We start from the raw sequence: 20,966 nt of genomic DNA on the forward strand, positions 1-20,966 counted from the left end.
TTCAGGAATATTCTTAGATGAAAAAAAAAATCAGAAATTTAATCCTATGATATTTAATTAGATCTTGTCACCAGGGAAAGAGTTTTTTTTTTTTTTTAAGGATTCTTTTTAATGGAATAGTTTTTTTGTTGTTGAAAATTATGAAGTATAAGACAAAAAGCAAGAGAATAAAAGGACCAGCATACAGAGGAAACTTTTTTGTAGGAATATTTATTCTTTTGTAGTTTAGAAGATGTAAAACAAAGTGACAACAAAGATCAGATCTGTATTTGATTAGTAATCAAAAGGTTATTAATAGTGCTGATTACTTCAGCTTAGTTATGTCTGTTCTAGTATTACTCTGACTTGGTTGCTACAGTAATCAAGCTTATTGTAAGCCCTTATCTTTGACCAACCAGAAGAAATCATAAAAGGAAATAATTGTTTAGTGACAAAGACTTTGATAACAGTGTGGCTCTTATGTGGGAGACAAGGAGATAACACTGTCTGAGGGAAATGCTGTTATAACCAAGGTAGCTAAGGTGATAAATTCTTCAGCTGTCTCATCCTCAGTGGTAAAATATACGGCAAATTAAAGACATCTTTTCAAGAATCGTCTTAGGATCTGATACTATTTGTAATTTGCATGCTTCACATTTGCGTGTGTAGAGGGGAGTGAGGAGATTTGGTTTTGAGAATAGTACAGTTTTGTAAAGCTGCAGGTTTAGCCTCTGAGAAAGACCAGATGATGCAGCCATTACTTACTATCCAGTCATCTCTGTCTTGACTTGAAGCTGTAGTCAGCGTTTGACTTGTATTTGACCAGAAAATTTTGCAGACATTAGGTATTTATTTGAAGGAAGGCATCAAGATGTGTGGTGGTAGAGCCTTTGATGCTTACTGTACTGGTTAATCATTCTCATTATTTGCTTTCTTTCTAGAGCTCTGTTTTTCATTAGAGTTGTTCAGAATTCGTTTTTTGGGAAGAGATTCTCCTCGTGACTTGACATGGTAGGTAGGAAAGTATCTTTTTGGGTTTTTTCCTACCTCAAAATTAGTTTTACTGAAGACATCACTGAGTTGTCTTTTTGCTAAGCTGATCAGTGACCTCTTCAAGACTGTACTGGAGGATGTTGTTTGCAGACCTCAAGTATATTTGGGTAACTTTTCTGTTTCCCTTCCATTTTTTTCTTTATTTCCCTTTAGGCAAGTTGGCTGTCAGAAATACGGCATAATGTTTCAGCATTGCTCTTTTCCATGCTCTCAGCACTGAAGAGAAGAGCTCACTTAACCTGCATCTTCACTTTGTTCGAGATTCAGATTACTTAATGAAGGCTCAGCTGAGCCTGAGATTTGCAAACCTTGCCATCTTTACCATGTTATCGTTGTGCAGGGTATGGTCTTTTACTGTGTACGCTCAGTACCTCTTCTGCTCATTACTCTGCAGCTTAGTACTTTGCTATATTCAAGCATGTTTTGTTAAGCCAGCCTTTGCCCATGCGGGTGACTCTTTGCCGCTCTGATTTCTGTGCACTGATTTTGTCATTAGTGTCTTTAAATCTCTGATACATTTTGTGGCATGAAGCCTAGCACCGGGCCTTGCTGGAACCCAGGGAAACATCTCAACTCTGTGCTAATTCCTCATCGACAAGTGTTTTATAATATCTCTCTTAGCCCCATTTTAATGCACTTAATGTACTCTTATATAGCATCTTCTTAATACTTAAATCTCAAAGTCATGCTGTAATAAATCAGCTGCCTTGCAGAAAGTCTTCTGCAGATGCATAATTACTGAACAAGTAGTCTTGTCAAATATTTGAGTTAAAATTACTGGATATTTTTAGTGATGAGATGCCAGTCCTCTAGTTAAGTTACACACGTATGTAACAGCATATTACTTAGTTTCTGCTCCTCCCAGGAAAGTTATATTTTCACACCCGTTGTGTATAAATGAGCATTTTTTAATTAACTTTGGATCTTTGAGACCTTTTCTTGGCTTTGAGACCTTACTTGGCTTTTCATATGCTTACAGTGCCTGCACCAAAGAGGCAACGGTAGATGCATTGTGTGGGAGCAAGGCTTTCTGTGTGATATGTATTACGTATGTGCCACTTAGCCAGCTTGTTGTGTGCCCCCTCAGCAGCATCCCAGTGCTTACCTCTTCTTCTAGGTAGTGCACGAATAACTATACATGTACGGAGCTCTGGCTTGAACTGGGATAAATAAAGCAAATATTATCCAAAACAAATAAATCTTTTGGATAGTCTTGGCTCCTGAGACCTTACTGGGCTGGGTTATGGAAAGTATTACCAATTGTCACAAAAACTGATGGCTGTAATCGATGTCTCTTTTCAACAGTGTGTTCTTATGATGTTTGTTAACTACAGATGAAGCTTTGGAGGCCTGCTGCATATATATATATATATATGTGTGTGTGTGTGTGTGTGTGTTTTTTAAATAGGCCGTGCATGCTCAGTCTGTTACCCAGCCCACAGTGCAGGGACTTCATGCAGGCTATGGAGCCTCAGTGCCCATGTGTTCTTCTAGAAAATGAAATCTAGTGATGCGTATTTTGCTTGCAGATTTTACAGGCTGGAGCTGAAGGCTGGAACAGGCCTATCCTGGTATCTGCGAGATAAAACAGCCTGAAATAATTCCTTGTAAACAGTCAGCAGCCACTGGGAGTTCTGATCTAGAAGTGATGACTGTATTTAGAGCTGAGTCCAGAGGGCTTACGGTAACATTTGTCAAAGGTGCTGAGTCTTATTTTCTGAAAGCACATGTGTGTGAGAAGCAAGGTGCCTTTCAGTAAGGCTTTAGGTAAGCTCTCCGGAAACGCGTAGTGCTGTGTAGGAATATTTGAGACAGTTCTAAATGAACTAGCTCAGATAACAAAAGCAGCAGAGAGCTGTGCACTTCAGTATGCCTGTGGGTTGGTTACTGCAGTAGGCAAGCGTGTCAGTGTATCAGCATTGTGTGCTGCTGGGGCAGCGGGAAGGCTGAGTTGGGTGGCTCTGTTGAGCACTGCCCTTTGTATACAGTAAATGTGTACTTGTAGGTCTGGGATGCAACAACTGAACGTGAAATAGGGGAATTCCAGACGTCACATTGCTAGGAGAAGATGTAAGAAATCTCTGTCAAAACAGACTTCAAAGTTGGTTCCTGAAGTTCAGGTTGAAAAGTTTAGGACTCTCGTTGCCTGAGGTAACAACAACAAACAGTTGTTTGTTTTCCTTTTATTTTCATCCATCAACTGAAAACCGAAATACACGTTCACATTGCTATGCACAAGTTGATGTTTATTTAGATATATTTGTCTGTCTGAAAACTCCGGTTATTTTACAGCCAAGCAGTAAAAATGCCACCCGTGTAACATTTTCTTACATTTTTATATGTGCCTTAATTAAATGATTACAGGTAAGAAGTAGTGTGGTTATTTTTTTTGAGTGAAACCTATTGGTTTTGAATGAGCAATAAACAATACTCTAAAACGGAAGAGGTATGCATACTGGAACAATGAGCTCAGTTAAGTTAGTATGGCAAAACGTGCTTAAAACTGACACACGCAGCCAGTTGTGTGGGAGGACAGGGAGTACAGATATTTCAGTTCCTACAAATGAAATTGTAGTGAGAGATTTAAGCATTGTCCTGCTGATTCGGTGTTTAATGTTCTCCCTGGCATCTTCCTGCTAGGCAGTAGCACAATGTGTGGCATTTAGTATGCATTTAATCTCTTTTGTTTTTAAACAGAACTTCTTCAACTGGTAGCAGCTTTAATAATTATGTGAGTAGAATTCTAGGAACAAAAGGAAATGTGAGGAGACAATATAGCGATGCTTTATGCTTATATATCGGTTTTCTTTCATTTGGGAACTCGAGGGCTGTTGCTTTTGGTTGCCAAATGTTAGGCTGATTGTTTTCAAGGTGAAGCTGTACTATGCTGCTTTGAACTGATACAGCATGATTAAGGTAATAAGTAAGTGCCACTTAATTGGAACAGGCCTGATCAGAAGACATTCCAGGTAACTGATTTAAGCCAAACAATACTTAATTGCAATGACTGTTGCTTAATGGCATGGTAATTATGTGCATCGGGGATGCCTTCAGATGATTCATTGGTGGTTGGCTCTTTTGTGTCTCCCTCAACGTTGGCTCTTTTTTCTGTTATTCAAAACAGTTTTCAGAAACAGCCATGATGCGTTCAGAAGGAGGATAAACCACTACCAGTGGTTGCCTTTTGACAGTTCTGTGCCAGAGCTTTAAATTCAAATTGTCTAAAAGCATAAAGCCTCTCATTAGTCTTGAAGACCTGTTTACTTCTTTTCTAGATTTCGAACTGTTGGTTTTGTGTTTTCATTTTTCTTTGTGATCAAAAATGTTCGAAATTGAAATAGGAGAAGACAAGTCACGTAATTCCGGATCTGACTTCTGGGTGGTGACAGACACTACTGGCATCACAAGACTCACTGGATCACAGAAGTCGATGTGTTCTCTGCCCTTGGGAAACCATGGACCTAGTTTAGTTCTGTCATACTCTTTTTGCTAGGATTGCCTGTTTTCTTCTGCCTGTGCCTGCTGATCTGATCTGCAGAAAGCACTTCACAGATGGAGAACCTCCCTCTGTAGCTGAGACTTACTAAACCTAAAACTGGGATCATATCATGCTCTTTCTGAAACGTTAGCCTGCCAAATATGTGTTTCAGCCATTTTAGTTTAGCCTTTCTCTGCCTACCTTCTCTGATGCATTATCACATCATCAGAATGGGATGTTGATGTTGTTTTATGTCTGCCCACTTTTTCCACCTACGTTTTGATGCTCTTGCATTGTGTCTTTTGGGGCAATCCATTTTAAATAGGTGGGTATATTGGGTATTGTGCAGAGCTGCAGTGCCTTGGCAGACAATGCTAATGTTACAATTCCTTTTTAATTCCAGAAATATCACGCTTCCATATTTTTCAATGTTATATCTTATTTACAAAGTGAACATATTGGATTAACTTAATTAGCTGTTTGAGTTTAAAATACTTAGAATCTCTCTACTTATTATTTCTAGACAGCTAGTGCTTTCACATCTCTTCTTCTCTCTCAATACATCTAGCGGTTGTAATGCGGGTAGGTTTTAGTGGTAACTCCTGCAAGGAGTGACTTTCAGTGATAGGGAAGTATTTAAGAAATTCTTGTTATTTAAAAAATGGACATGTTTCCCTGTTAGCAAATCTACTAAGGCAGAAATCAGGCCAGTGTTTTCATTAGTCTGTGTGCCTTCTTCAAAAAATGAAAGGGCACTCCAGGATTTGTTGGATTACACTTCCTCCTGCTTCTCCGTTTCTCATTATCTCTTCCCTTTAGGAATATTTAAGAATTTCAGTGACACATAAAAGGTGGCACAGGAGACTTTGCTGGGAATACCAGAACTACACAGTGCCTGAACAGTTGTCTCTGTTGACTCCAGCTGCAAGCACTCTTACATATTGCATTGTATCTCCTTATTTAAATCAGCTGAGAATATCTAATCTCATTTATTTTGAATGGAAAAATATTAGAAATAGAAAGTATTATCTCCATAAGCATTTTCCATGTATATGTTTACAGAATTGTTGAGAAACTCTCAGATATTGTCTAACTACTAAATTCATTGGCCAGTGCTTTGCCAAATAGAGAGTCAGTAACTGGGTGGATTGTTCTTTATTCTTTTCTCCTTCAAATTTAAAATGGCAGACAACAAACATTTTCAAAGCTTATTTTTTTTTAGTGCCTTTCACCTCACTGTGAAATCTGTGAAGGACCTGATTTGCAGTGGGAAGGGATGTGGAACCTTCCGAAAGTTTCTTTAAGGTGTCTGCAGCTTGGCTCCATTTACCTGTAGAAATGAAAAATTAAACCAAAATATTGAAAATACTTCAAACCCACTTACCTCAGTAAATTTGATGTCTTATAATATATTATTGAGATATAGGCCCTTGTTTTGCTAGGCATTAATTACTAACAGTCTCTCTTTTAAGTCAAGCTTTTACATTTAAAAAAAATATGTAACATTACCGTTGTAATAGTGATTTATTCCACTTCTCACATGTATACAGAAACACACATTTTTATTACAGCGTTACTTTTATTTTGGTGCAGCATAAATCATAGGATCATTTGAGTTGGAGGGGACCATTAAAGGCCATCCAGTCTGACTCCCCTGCAATGAACAGGGACACCACAGCTGGATCGGGTTGCTCAGAGCCCTGTCCAGTCTAACCTTGGATGGCTCCAGGGACAGAGCATCCACCACATCTCTGGGCAACCTGTGCCAGTGCCTCACCACCTTATCCTAAAAACCTTTTTTCTTGTATCCAATCTAAATCTCCCCTCTTTTAGTTTGAAGCCGTTTCCCCTTGTGTTGTCACAACAGATCGTGCTCAAGAGTCTGTCCCCTTCTTTCTTATAGCTCCCTTCTAGATACTGAAAGGTCACTGTCAGGTCTCTCCAGAGCCTTCTCCAGGCTGAACAGTCCCAACTCCCAGTGTAATTTTTTTCATCAGTAGTTTTCACAGACATATCCAAAAATTGAAGTAAAATCTATCATAAGACATTATAGACACACTAAATCTATTGATCATCATATGGAACATGCAGACTTTTTGAGAGCAGTGGTTTTATTGTCTTTTCATTAAGCGTTTTACTGAATGTTTTCAAGGAAGGCATTTATTATGTAAAATAATATATATTTGTAAATTATTTGTAAAAACATATTTGTAAAAACATCAGTAATTATGATGTCTCAGTAACATATTTTCAAATAAGGGTTACAATTACTGGAGAGTTATATTAATATAAGTGGTTTTACCTAGCAAAACTAGCATCTAGGTTGTAATGAATTTCAGATTTGGTGGTTAGACATGAGTATGGTTGATATGGATAGGATGGCTCCCTTCTGCTGAGGACCTGCGTTCTCCTTGTCTTCTTGGTTGTGTAGTGGAGTTGTTTGAATGAAATATCATCGTTTTTAATGTTTCCAGTCTCTACATCAAAGCCTTTCCCTTATTGGTTGGAATATCTTTTCAGATTGAAATTTCCCTGGCTCAGCCTGATGGCTGTGGCCTCTTGTGTAACGGCAGAAGAGAGAATTGACATAAGGATGCCTTCTATCTTACAAAACCACGTTACAGAATGTGGTAATCACATAGGAAATGCTTTCTTTGTCCCCATGGAGCTATTTGTGAAGCGTCCTCTTGCCTCTCACCCCAAAGGAGGATGCTTCCAGCTCCTTCCTCCTCCATCTGGGGACTGATGCCTGAGATGTGGGACAAGGCTGGCCCCGTGCCTGCAGGGGCTGAGGCTGGAGCAGCGGGGCTGTTGGATCACGGTGCTCTGTCCCTTCACAATGCAGATGAGAGAGCAGCGTGCTTCTCAGGAGCGCTGCTGATGCCGTTGTTCTGGGCTCTGAAGCCTCTCCTTTCTTTCATAGCCTTTCTTTCTTTTTTAATCCTCCCTCGGCATCTCACAGTCTCACAGCTTGGAAAGGAGGAGTCGTGTCTGGAGGACCTTGCAGAGTGCCTGCTACGTGCGTGATCTGTGTAGGATGCTGCAGGGCTAGGAGGCAGTGTTACCATCCCTGACTCAGCTAAGCCCCCTACTCAAGGAAGCGACTGTGCCTATTGGCATGGGGGGAGGGTTTTGGGGGTGAGCTGGCCGTTTAATAGGCTTCCTGTGTTACTTTAAGTTATTTCTGTGGAAGAGAGACTTTTGAAAGCTGTGTTAATGGCTTTAAAGCCGAGTGCCCTCATGAAACGTAAGGGTGTAAGGAAAGAGACAGAGGGCCTTGTGGAAAAAAACAGGCAAATGGGCTATCTGTAACATTAGAGACACTACTACTGGATGCTGGTAGTGCTTCTAAAGTCATAAATTGATAATGCTATTAGTGTTAGATGCCAGAACTGCTGCTAGTGTCCAGCAGCAGGAGTGATTTTCCCACTGGGAGAGTGAGTCATGCTGCCCCCGTGGAGAGAAGTGTATTAAAAACATGGAAACCAGTGAATTATGTTATTTTTTTGAAAATACTGAAATATATCTTACACAATGCCTGTGCTGTTGCATTGCAAATATGTTCAACCGTGTAGCCTATAGCAAAATAGGAGCCTGCACAGGACTAGTTTGTGTTAGTCACTATGGTGGTGTGTGAAAGGACATAAGAAAAGGGGAAGGACACAGAGAGAGGATTTAAGGAGGAAATGGGTAAATGATAAATTAGAGCTGGCTTTCCATGGGTGATGTCACCCCTCAAGTTGGAGAATGAAATTGCATTACCTTATTGATGAGTGTCACACATCAGAACAATGCTGTCTCCAGGTGGGCCCTGAGCCTGGGCAGTCAGACCTCCAGAAGGGTGCTCCCAGGGTGCTGGCACGTTGCTAACCGTGGCTGCCCTTGGAAATAAGGCCTCTTTCAGAATCCTGGAGGCTGCAGAGGGAGGCCTAACTGTAAATGAGACAAACAGGGAAACAGAGCAAAGTAGCAAGGCAGGAAGTGCTTTCTGCAGATGCTAGCTGTGTACGTAGTTTGTAGCCTGGTGGTGGAAGTCACCTGATCACAACGTGATGCTAGTTGTTTATTATATTGCTTGCATCCTGTCCTACCTGCAGAAAAAAAAAATGTCTCCAGTGCTGCATCAGAAGTAAAGGGAAACGCTGTGGTCTTTGGAATGAGCAATAAGGAGAGAGAATTTGGAGCGGGACTTAGAAAAGCAAAGACACAATGGTGTGGCAGGTTCTCTCAGAAGCACTCCAGGACTGAAGTAAGTTCAGTAATGTAGGAATGGATGAAATGCTGTGTAGCAGTGCTGCTGTCATTTCTGTCCAACTGGTAGAACAGCTCCTGACTGGTTAGAAGTAAGGAGAGTATTTCTGCATAAGTCCTGGTAAGCCAGGAATGCATCTCGCACAGCTGTTAGCATTATTCCTTGTTGGAGTAGTAGTTTCAGGCCTTTGTCAGGACCCTGATATAATGGGCTGCATACAACTGCCAAACAAAGAAGAGTAGAAGGTAGCAGGCAGGTGGGGAGGAGCAAGGAGGCAGCACAGCAGTTACCTGTAGTCTCTGTATGCACCAACGCGCCGGTCCTATTGTGAAAACAGGGCAGAGAGCTGCTCTCTGAGGACCAGTGCCTCTCAGCAGTTGTTTTCTCACTGATAATAAGAGGCTCCTTGGGGAATGTGACATAACGGTACAAACCTTTTTTAGAAGAGACACCTGATAGAGGGCCGTGAGAGCCATGTGTGTAAGTCAGAGCTAGCTGTACCCATAGCACGACTAGGAGTTGTACCGACGTAATGAATGCTTGAGTAAAGCAGGTAGAGATGGAAGAGGCACCACAGAACTCAGGGTGAAGAAACTACTTGAGGTCTGCATGCTCCCAGAAAAAGTAGTACTTGGGTGACTGCAGTAATGATCTGTTTGTGGTTATACAACATACTTTAGCTTCAGTGCAGTGAGTCAGAACAGTTCACAGTGTGATTTCAGTGTAGCTTATCCTTTTGCAACTTACATTTCCATGCTCTTTTAAAACAGTATGTCTAACTTTACAGAAGATGCTTTATATATACAAACAATTGTGTATTTTTGAAACACTGTCTGGCTCCCAAGAAAAGTTTTTGTTAAATCAGACACCAAAAGGTCACCACAGGTCGTAAACTGTGTTGCAAAACGTAGAATCGTTATCTTTCCAAAAGGTTTTTGTATACAAACAAGGAATGAGGTAACAAAATAAAAGCATTTGATTTCATTTCAAGGTTTTATAAGCAAATAAACTGCAGCTATGATCTAATAGCATATGAAGAACCTGTCAACGTGCAGTTCTTCTTACTGATTGGGCACAAAGATCTTGGTTTTGCTTATGTTTTTATAAGGTAAACTCTGCATTGTGAGCCTTACAGTGTAGTGTTACACAAAGAATCAAGTTTACTCTGGGGCATTCTAATACTAAAGAAAGCATTCTTGCATGTTTGACAGCAGGTGATTTTGTGAGATCTGGGTAATGTTGTGTTGGTTACCACTCAGGAGGTCAGTTCAGGCTGTTTAAACAGTTATATTCACAAATAAGTAGATCCCGTGTGGGTAAATGACGTTGACAACGCATTGCAGGCCATTCTTTTCATTCCCTTCTTTTCAAAAGGTTCCCTATGAGTCTCTTTTCTTTACAGATTTGATGTATTGCAACCCACGTGCTTGGAAGTTCAACAATCTGTGAAAATTAGGAGTGAGGGAATGGAGAAGATCTGGAAAATGTAAAGTGGTTTAGATTCACAACATTTATTAACTTTTGGAATTTACTTCTACTCTCAAGAATGAGCAATATATTGTGTACAAGAGACATCAGTTATGGCAGGGAATGGGGGAGTTTTGGGGAGAAAAGTAGTTTTATCAGAATGAAAGTTCTGTGCAAATGCTGAAGAAAAGCAGAGATGATGCTGCATGGCAGAATTCATCTGTTCCAGCAAGTATATATGCTGTAGATGGAGCAGCAGCTGAATTGCTGTAGAAATTAATTTGCCCCACACAAAATAAGTTGAATAATTTACTAGAGTAAATACGCAGGGCCATGATGGGAAGTCATCTATTCAGTATATCTATAAGGAGAGAAAAATGAAAGTAATCTTGTAACTTGCTCTTTGCAAGCAGAGAGAGAGAGGAGACACAAAGATTTCATGGGCTGCGGGTATGACGGGACGGAGAAGCAGCGCAGAGAAAGCCACTCTGCATGCCACATCTTGATGAGCAAATACAGATAATGCACTCAGTGCTTGCACCTGGAAATAAAAAGGAGAAGTCTTTGATGTTGGTCTTCATTTGGATGCATGTTTCTTTCCCCTGGAGGAGGAAAGGAAAGGAATTGTAAGATTCCAGGTTGAGGGAGATGGTCCTCCCTCTTTACTACGTGCTGGTGAGGCCACACCTGGATTATTGCGTCCAGTTCTGGGCTCTTCAGTTCAAGAAAGACAGGGGACTCCTAGACGGAGTCCAGTGGAGAGTGACAAAGATGACTGAGGACCTGGAGCATCTCTCTTGCGAGGAAAGGCTGAGAGAGCTGGGACTGTTCAGCCAGGAGAAGAGAAGACTGAGGAGGGATCTTATCAATATTTAGAAGTATCCAATGGGGGAGAGTCAAGTGGATGGGATCAGGCTCTTTTCAGTTGTGCCCTGTGACAGGACAAAGGGCAATGGGCACTGACTGGAACACAGGAAGTTCATTACGTACGTGAGAAAGATCTTTACTTTGAGGATGACAGAGAACTGGAACAGGATTCCCAGAGAGCTTGTAGAGTCTCCTCTGAAGATATTCAAAACCCACCTGGATACTTTCTTGTGTGACTTACTGAAGGGAACCTGCTTTAGCAGGGGGTTGGACTAGGGGATCTTCAGAGATCCTTTCCAGCCTTTCCATTCCTGGGACAGTGCGGCTGTGTATCCAGACACAGGACCTGTGATGGTTGCATTTGGGTTCAGAGCCTGTATGGTTTCTATGAATGTAAAGTGATTAGGTTTAATGATGAAGCAGTTAAAAATAATTTACAAAGAAAAAATGCATGCTTTGTTTTTGTTTTCCTTCGCGGTAAAGTAATAGGATGTCCCAGATCCCTACCAGGTGAAACCTGGCATATAGGAAGCAAACTCCTTGGCTGTGTGAAATGAAGGCCTTCACCTGCTGTTCTGACCGCAACAGCGCACCTGTGTCAGCTTCTGGGGAGCAGCAGGTGTCTGTTTTGGTTAGCTGGAGCAGAGGAAGTATGAGAAGGAAGGAGTGGCAGGGATGTTTTGTTTTGTTTTTTGCTGTGTTTTCTCCCACCTTCCTTCTGAGGAGGAGGAGTGAGAGTGGTGTGGTGGTGTTGAGCTGCCCATTGGTGTTAAACCACCATAGGAGAGTTGCAGATCTTTAGCTGTTAAGCAAGGCACTAACCAAAATAGACAAAATATGCTGAAGTAAAGCCTTGCTGTTTCTTGGAAGCACCTGGGAAATGTCAGCCTTGATACTAAATCTGAGCTTTTTTTATAAGTAAGATTTAATCGGAAGAAAGCTATTTAATCCCCCTTAATACGTGAGAAGGAAGCAAAGAAAGGTACAAATCCACCCTTTGCTTTTCCACCATTTGCTGTTTCACGTCCACTGTTGTTTCAGACTCCTCCTGGCTTTTGTTTTGAGGAGTAGAAACTGTTTTCATTTGATCTATATCAGAAGATGTTTGTGTCTTTAACACAACATAGAGTTTTTTTCCGGTGAGACCAATTGAATCAATACTTGGTTTAGGAGACTTTCTGACATCTTTTGCTAAAGCCTCATGTCACGTAGGTAAGTACGTGTGCAGCTGTCCCCTGTTCTCCCAGAACATTATGCAAGTGCTCTGTTGGGTTTGGCTATATGTGTAAAACGTGCCCAGTAAGAGGAGAAGCTTTTGTGTTCCTGCAGAGCTTTTCAGGCGTCTGAATTTGGTGAAGCTGATGACTTGAGGTGGATTGCCTCTTAGGCCCTGTTAACCCGTAGTCTGTACAGTTGTTTGGACTCCTTTAGTAGCCTAAAGAAAGAGAGACGTGTCCATGGGATGACTGGCACTCATCCAACAGTTGAATTTTAATGCACTTGTTTAAATACATCACTTCTTGATGGGTGAAGGGAACATAAGCCTCATCTTCGTTGTGGATTAGCAAATAGCCTGGTCAGAGTGAATGGCTGAACTGGGAAGTGCCACAGCAGATGAGCGTGTTTACCCTAAGATGCACAACTGGCGTATTACAGATAAAGGCCAGAGCTGCTGCATGCTGGCAGCGTTGGCAGAAACGCTTTGAAGTCACAGAGGGGTTTTCACTAATGACTACAGTCTGATTTTCTGTCTTCATAGCGTTTCCTGCCACACCAAGTCTTTTGTAGTATGGACTTGCATGTGGGCAGGTTAAGTAGTTTGTGGTAACTTGGCAAAAGGGACAGTCTGGTAGCCAGGCCCTCCAATGTTTTGAGTTCAGGAACGTAGCTGTGTACCATTCTCCTTCTGCTTGCTTTGCTATTGAAAGAGGAACAGCCAGATTTTTCTGCTGCTGATGCCTATAAAATTTTGACTCGCAGAACTGCTTTTCTAACCACTGCTGGGAAATGAGGTCAGTGGGGTGGTTGATGGAGCAGCTGCTCCCTGCGCCTTGCCCAGCTGAGAAGATTATTCTGTTGTCAGTCGATTTGCCTTTCCTGCCCACCTGAAGTTCTTCCTCCATCCTCACTTGGATCATCTGGTGAATTTGAGAAGCCTTATACCTTGAATCCATCGGTGAACCAGACTTCCTTGTGCACATGTAATTCGTTGTGCTCTCATGAGAACAGTTCTGTGCTACCCAAAGCGTATGATTAGTCTGGTGTTTGAAGGCTGATTCAGCAGACGTATCTCCTGTTGCAGTCTCAAGTGCAGCAAGTATTATGCATATCTGCTGTATCACATTCCATGGAGCTTGTGGGTGGTTTAGAAATAATGTAGGCTAAGCAGTTTTTGAGCACAGCTTGTTTCTGTAGATGAAGAAACTATAGCTTCTAAAAGTGCAGCTTTTTAATTTTTCTGTTCTTATGTTAGGCTTAGCAGTGGGAAGCTTTGGTGAGAACTGCTTTTTCTTTATGTCTTGGGTGAAGTGGGGGAACTCAGTCCATTGCATTCAGGAATTTTTGGAAAACATGTGAGTAGGAGATCATAAAGCTTGCTTTGTGGGAGCAGTAATGGCACAGGTTCCTTCATGTGGGACTCGTGAACGAGCACTGTCAGCATCAGGAAGGGCACAGCTGACAGGGGAACGGCAGGGCTGTCCTGCAGCCTCCCTGCCATCTGAATGCAGTAGAGATGTGGTGCAGTTTTTCCTGATCTTGAAAGCCCATTAGCTCTGTAGCTGCTGTGTGCAAGACATCCTTTTGCAGGAGGACTGAAGGCATGGCGTTGCCTGGATGGTGTTCTCAAAGATGAAGGCGTGCTGTCAGCACTCAGTTGTATGCAGATCTCTCTGTTGTTGTGTTGTTAAATGCACTCGTTTGCATGGACCACTTTTACTCCCTCAGGGAATCTGTGCTAAAGAATTCAGAAGAATTCCGCAAGTTACCTGCCAAAAAGCACAGAACCTAGAGGTAGTGGAGAGGAGAATTGCAAGCTGCTGTATTTCATAACCCAGTTGGCTTGTATGCTTCTCTGTAACCAGCTGACGTGTCGTCTTTGAGAAAGAAAATCCTCCACTGGTGTTTGACTTCTGCTGGTGCTGATCCCAACATTGCCCCTGTCCCTGTTTCCTGACTGTGTGCCTTTGGTACTCTTAGAAAACCCACTGAGATGACTCTAATACACATAATTTTGTATGAATCTGACATATCTTTCCCACCCCCCCCCCAGGTATGACTGAGAAGAGGCTGTTCTTTTAGCACAGGGGATACAAATTCAGAGGAGTGGATATGGCAGTGATGTATATGTGTTGATGGGAGCGGCAGGGCTGACTCTCAGGTAGAACAACAGGCGATAAAGCAGGTGTTTAAAGAGCAAGAATATAGCCTCATAGGCTGAGAAAGGTAGAAGTTGCCTGTATATAAGGGATAAGAATTGTAATCTGTCAGAAGGATGTGTCACGTGTAGGCACAGGACTGTGCTCTCTGACCACATGCCTTCATTGTAAAGTTGATTGCCTCTTTGAAGGCTGAAGGAGAATATGGTGGCAGAAGTGATTATTTCAGTATAAGTAACAGAGGTACCTCTGTAGGGTTATGGAGAGAATTGATGCAGATGGCTGACCCACCAGAGCAGCAGCTGGCTAGACAGTCTAGGAAAGGCTGAAGCTTATGTCTGTTTGAAGGAGAGACAGAGAGACAGGTATTATGCAGCAGTCAAAACAGCTCAATTTATTCCTAGGCATTAGAGGCAGAAGGTAAGAAAAACAAACAAACAAAACAAGTCTTTGTAAACTAAACAAAGAAGTGCTTGGCAGTAGCACTGTATCTGCATAGACATCAAGTCTTTGTAGTGGTGTTAGCAGTATGCTGTCCTGAGTACTTCTGAGTATGTTCAGTCTTTTGTTTGTTTTCTGTTTTGCTGAGAAAAGATCTCTCCAGTTTCTTAAGCATCTTCTGCTTTGTAGAGGAACTTCTTTCTGAGCCAAGCAAAGTGCTGGCTGGGCCTCACTGCTGTGTTTGGAGATGAGGGCCATTTCCATGCATTGATTAGTCAAAGCTGGGTGATCTGAAGTAGCCTAGCCCAAGTGCCTCAGTTATACAGTTGTCAGAGCCAGTCACTCAGATCTGATGTGAAAATACAAGTCTTCAAGTGTTAGGGCACTGGTTATACTCTCAGCACGTAAATCTTTTCGTGCACTGGCAGATAAATGAACTTGGTGACCTGCTGCTTCTCTTCCATCACTCTCACACGATTGTCCTTGTTGAAGCCCTCGAGCATCACTGTTGTAGCCTCCTTCTGAGCCAGCTGGCCTCAGGGAAGGAATCTGTCTGTCAGTGACTAGGAGAGCTCTCCAAATGGCTGTGACTTGTGTGCTGGCTCTGAGAACCCCTCCTTCGTACTTTTATAGCCTGCAGAAATGGGCCTCTCTATTATCTGAATCCGTGATTGTTTGGAGATTGCTGGGCTCTGCTACGATCCAGGGATAATAGCCTTGTGCTTTATAGCGTTCTACTGCCCTTTAAATTTGAAGCGTAGTGAGAGCAAAGTGTGGCAGTTCTTGAAGCAGCACGGAAGAGGAACCAGCGTGGGGCTTCGGAGGGATGTAAAGCAAGCAGGGTGCGGCCAGTGCTGCTGTGCTGCTGCTGGCCCTTCGTAGCTGCTGCTTCCTGGTGCCTTGCTGTGACCTGCACCACTCTGCTCTGCTGCTGGGAAAGGGGAAGGATAACTGGGGAATGGAATTCCCAGTTATGGTGTTATGTAAACATTGTTACGGTGGAGGAAGAAGACTTGGAATCCAAAGCGTCCTGTTTTCTTTTCGATATACATGCAGACTTTTTAAATCCTGAATGATTTCTGATGATTTTCAAAATTTTATCTGGAGTCTGACACACTAGGAAAAGCTTCTCTTTGTCACTTGATCTGTATCATTCTAATTAATGCAGAAAGCAGTTCTGGAGGCTTCCTGTACGTTACCCAAAAAGGATGCTGAGGAAAGTGAGAAGGTGTACTAACAGTATAGAGCCAGGTGGGATGTGATGTGCTTTGCTGCTTGCAGATCACAGAAGGCACAGTGTGAGTTTTTGAGTGTTTGTTCACAAAGACATAACAGGCAAGTAGCTGTGCTGAGTCATAGAAAGCTTTACGTGGCCCTGCATGCTGCTACCAGCAGTGGCCTTTGTTGCAGGGCCTGTGAGCTAGGTTCATTCGTACAGATACTGCCCCAATGTATTCCCCTGACATCCAACGGATTTCAGCACAAAGGTTCTGTGAGCCAGTGGTGGTGGTTTTCATCTGAATCTGTTTCCTCAGAGTCAGCTTTGATGTGTGAATTAGCTAGATGCTTCTTGAGATATAAGCTACATTTTTTTTTTAATATACTTTGGTCATTGTGAGATTTCTTCTGTCAACAGGTGCTCTGAGAGTATGCTCCTGTGTCCTGTGAGCAACAAATAGCTGTCCAATATGCCCCGATAACATTACAGTGATATAAAGCACCCTTGGATGTTAAGTTCCTATTCAAGGAAAACCACAAAGTCAGCCTACATCAGTATACGTGCAGGCTAGGACTGAGCCTTTGAATGGCTAATTCCTATGCACCACACTCTGCATTACCCTGATATCTGGTGATTAAATACTGTTCTTTAAAGTGGCACTAATATTGTGCATCTTCTGGCAGAAGTTCTTAAAATCTGCACCGACTGTAGTTGTTCTGTAAAAAGGTAAGTATGCCCCTTAGGAGAGCTAGAAGGGAAAGCAGCTTATCTGCACACACCTGAACCTGGAAGAGACAATTCACTGGAACTTAATTTGCTGCATGCTGGAAAGACTAACGATGATTCTGCATTACATTGGCAAAGAAATGAGGTGATGGCAAAAAAGCTCCTATTACAGTGCCTGGGTAGTAGAAATTTATGAGAAGCCTTTTCTGCTTTTGCAACCTGTGATGTCATTTCAAAGTCGTACTGTAAGGATTTTAAGGGACAGGGCTGCAATACTGTAATCTAAAGGATAAAGATACCTGCACTAAATCTGACAGTAACTGAGATTCTGTTCTTAACTGCTGCTAACGTTCTGTTGCTGTAGAAGACTATTTTAATCTTATTCACAGTGTTTTCTCTGTAAGAGCGGATAGAGTGGGGAAAAAGAAGGAAAAAACCCTAGGAAAAGCAGCTGTTTCATATTTTGCCAACAAAGTGCTGACGGGGAGAAAAGAATAAAAATGACTTTTGTCATATCTCTTCTTTACTTTTTCTTCCCAGCAGCTCTTCCTGTTCATCGGGATGTAACTATGACGTTGATCAGCAGGTAGCAACAGAGTTGAATGGGGTGTTATCTGGATTGCAAGTGCTTGCAAGAGACTGTCCATTTCTATCAGTAAGGAACATAAGGAAGTCTAAAGTTTTTTTTTTGTGGCCCAGTGTACTGTTTCAGCTGCTAACCAGCAGCAGAGTTCATCGGTGAAAGGAATGTAAGAAATGGGAGACCCTTTCTGGTACTTCAACTGTATATTCTGGCTTCCAACTATCTGGGAGTTTTTTAGCCATAGGTTTTTAAATTAAATAGCTCTATGTGTTCTCTCTCTCCCTCCTAGCCCCAGTTTGTCCAACTGATATTTAAACCCATGAACACTTGACTTAAATCTCACCTTCTGACAGTGGGTGACACAGTTTGGCTACGTGTTGTAGGAGAAACTTTAACATTGGAGCCTTCTACCCACTTATTTCATTTTATGACATCTGTTGCTTTTAGGAGAATTCCTGGAAAATCATTCTTTATTTACTTTCTTCATTTGTGATTCTTATAGACAGCCATGACATTGATCATTAACTGTCCAGATACTTTGTCAGGGTAAGGATCCCTCATCTTTTCAGTCATTCCTTACATGGCAACTGTTCCATGCTTTCCATCAAGCTTGTTTTCCAGTTCTGTCCTCATTCCAGAGAGGAGGAAGCCATACCTATACACTGCTCAAGATGCCTGTGAAACTCTGATTTAAGCTGTGACATAACGTTTCTCCATGTTTTTTTCTTAAAAATGTATAAAATTGTGATTCCATATTTGACTAGTATTTAGCTAGCACTGAGCTTAGATTTCAGAAAGGTTTCTACTGTAATGCTGAAATTTATGCCCAGAGCTATGTCAGCTATTTCAGATCCCATCCATTCATGTCATGTAGAATTGTTTTACGCAATTGTGCATTACTTAGTGTGTTAAAAATGGATTTCATTTGTCATTTGGTCACGATATTGTTAGTCATCTGTAACTCCTGCCAGATAGTTCTTGTTTTTATTTACTCCAGTTAACTTGGTGCCATAACGAAGGTAGGACGTTCGCTTTGAAGTAAGAGTCACTTCGCCCTTTTCTTGGGTCATTTGGTAATACGTTCATTGGTCAGCAACAGCTATGCATCTGGAGTAGACCCCTGTAAGAGTTCACTGCATCCTTTCTTTGGAGAAACTAACCTCTTATTTTTCTTCTACCTTTGCTTTTGTTCCATTAGGTCACTTCCAATCTTCACCCAGGGCAGTGCCAATGAAGGACTTCTGTTGAATTCAAGTAGACTTTATCACAATGATCTCTCATCCCTGCATGCTCAGTGATTTTTTTTCCTGAGAACTCTCATGTATCCAAAAGACACAATTTCCTTCTACAAAAGCCGTGTTGATCTTTTTGCAAAAGGAGAGGTCATTCAATTGTTGTCAGTAAGGGGCATTTGAAAGCTGAAAATTCAGTGGTGATTAAAAACTAATCAAAAAGCAGTTGTGAAACTGACTTTTTGACTCTTTGGTTACAGAGCTGTGGCGTTAGTAAACACACTGAATACTGGGGATATTGACTGGCTTGACAATATTGAATTTGAAGTAATTTCAGGTAGTTATTTTAAAATGGTTTGGTTTGTGATTCAGCAGAAAACATGCTTTGCGTGCAGACCTTATTTGAATGCCAAATCTGAAATTCCAACACTGAGCTGTTTTCTAGTTATTCACATCCTTCTAGCAGAAGTGGTGGCCGTGTTATTTTACACTTTCACGACTTCCATGTATATGTGAGGATTTTTGCCAAACAGCTGTATTGCCAAAAATGGCATTCTACTGAGGGGAGAAAAAGCGTAGATAAACAGGCTATCATATTGCTGTAGTAGATTCAAAAGGTTCTATCTTCTCCTATAATTCTATATCTGCAAAAAAACCTACATGGAATTATCTCTAAAACCTACGTCTGTTCAACAGATGTTAGGCAGGCAGTGCTGTGTTTTTTCCATGTTGTCTTTGTTATTTTTGTTCTGAGGGAGTTGTGAGAAGTAAAATCTTCACTGAGTCCCTGGATTTTCTTTTTCAGAAGTCAGGCCTTCACCATTCTCTTAAATTCTGATGATGTTTTACAAAAACAAAAAAAGAAAAAAGAAAAAACAAGACCGGCAAATAGATCATACCTACTTAAAAATGACTTGTAGTAGCCTGGCCCTCTGCGTTGAACTACTGACTGTGAGAACAGAGGCCTCTGAGGACAGCAGTCCTTTAAGCTGTCTGTCCTCTGTGGATGGATCAACTCATGCTAATATCAGTGGATGACATACAACATAGTTTTTTAACTAGAAACTACAGTGGAAAAAAAAATCCTATGGAAATGCATACTGTGATAGCAGAGTAGCAATCAACAGTCATGTCTTTCCCCACTGAGACATGACTAATATTTAGGTTATTGCCAAGCTATTAATACAAAATAAAAAGTAAGTTAATTCCTAGACACTTCTTACAGTCTCTGATGAGCTTTCTCATTAAATTAAACTTTTTTAATATAGAGGAAGCAGTTTTAATTATTTCTGTACCTGGAATCATGAGCAATACCGTCAGATTACTGTAACATTTGGAGTGGAGATATACTCAGCATCCCTGGTGTTCCAATATACAGCATGTGGCTGGCCATGCTGTGCATCAGGGCTGTGCTGGAGAATGGGTGGCTGGCTGGGTTGAGGAGTCATTATGCAAGCTAACTTGCTTCTGTGTCATTTTGTCAATAGAGGTGTTACAAAAATCAGTAGTAAGCTATTTGGGAATTGGGGCTTTGCCAGACTAAAAGAATTAGCAGCTTCTTGAATACCAGCAATAGAAATTGGGTCATTGGAGGATTCAGCCATGTGCTCAGCTATAGATGGTAGCTATAGTTGATTTAATGAGAGGGTTTAAGATGATTGTGGGGAAAATGAAGAGTGAGGAAGACTACTGGAGTGAATGTATTTTTTTGCAAAAATATGAGAGGTATTAGTATATGTCTTTTAAGGAACGAATTGGCTGTTTTAAGCACAAGAATGTTATTTTCTGCCTGAATCATTCTCTTTTCTTAGCTTCCTTATTTCACACAACAAGTTTGTCTGATAAATGATCTCTTGCTTTGGGTACATCTGAAGTGGGCTTTCTCTGGGTTTGAAGTGGTATGAGGACCTGGCTAGTGAAGTTGCTTTTAGTTCATGAAGAGAGCAATGTTACGTTCCAAATCATACTGAAACTTGCTATCTTGTTTTAAGAAAATTAAATGGAAAAGTAATTGATTGTTCCTGAGAGATACAGCTTATGGGAATAATGCAGAACAAGAAAAAAAATCATGGTTTTTTTTTTTTTAGTAGAAAAGGATGACATGCTATGTTGTATGCAAGTTGTGGTTGGAACTGTGGATGCTTTTTTGTCATGGTGAAGCTGCAACAGGAGATAGTTTTACATTTGCAGGAGTTTTGAACAAGCCGTTGTGTGCACTGAGTTCATTTGTTAGCAATCAAAAGCCTTTTTAACTGCTTTGTTACCAGAGAAGTGGGTTGTGTGGTCCAGCAG

At 41.4% G+C, this 20,966-nt stretch overlaps 1 protein-coding gene and 1 long non-coding RNA gene across 2 annotated transcripts in view; one reads left to right on the top strand and one right to left on the bottom strand.

Moving 5' to 3' along the window:
- PPARGC1A (PPARG coactivator 1 alpha) overlaps nt 1–20,966 on the top strand; it is a 347,559-nt gene that overhangs the window by 11,610 nt on the left and 314,983 nt on the right. The window lies entirely within an intron of this gene.
- On the bottom strand, nt 3,201–8,519 carry LOC121110521. Its single transcript, XR_005859202.2, has 2 exons — nt 8,273–8,519; nt 3,201–5,840 (listed from the first exon to the last, which is right to left on the bottom strand). It is a non-coding gene; the product is annotated as an uncharacterized LOC121110521 (long non-coding RNA).

The sequence above is a fragment of the Gallus gallus genome, chromosome 4, assembly GCF_016699485.2.
Source record: "Gallus gallus isolate bGalGal1 chromosome 4, bGalGal1.mat.broiler.GRCg7b, whole genome shotgun sequence".
In the NCBI taxonomy this organism is placed as follows: domain Eukaryota; kingdom Metazoa; phylum Chordata; class Aves; order Galliformes; family Phasianidae; genus Gallus; species Gallus gallus.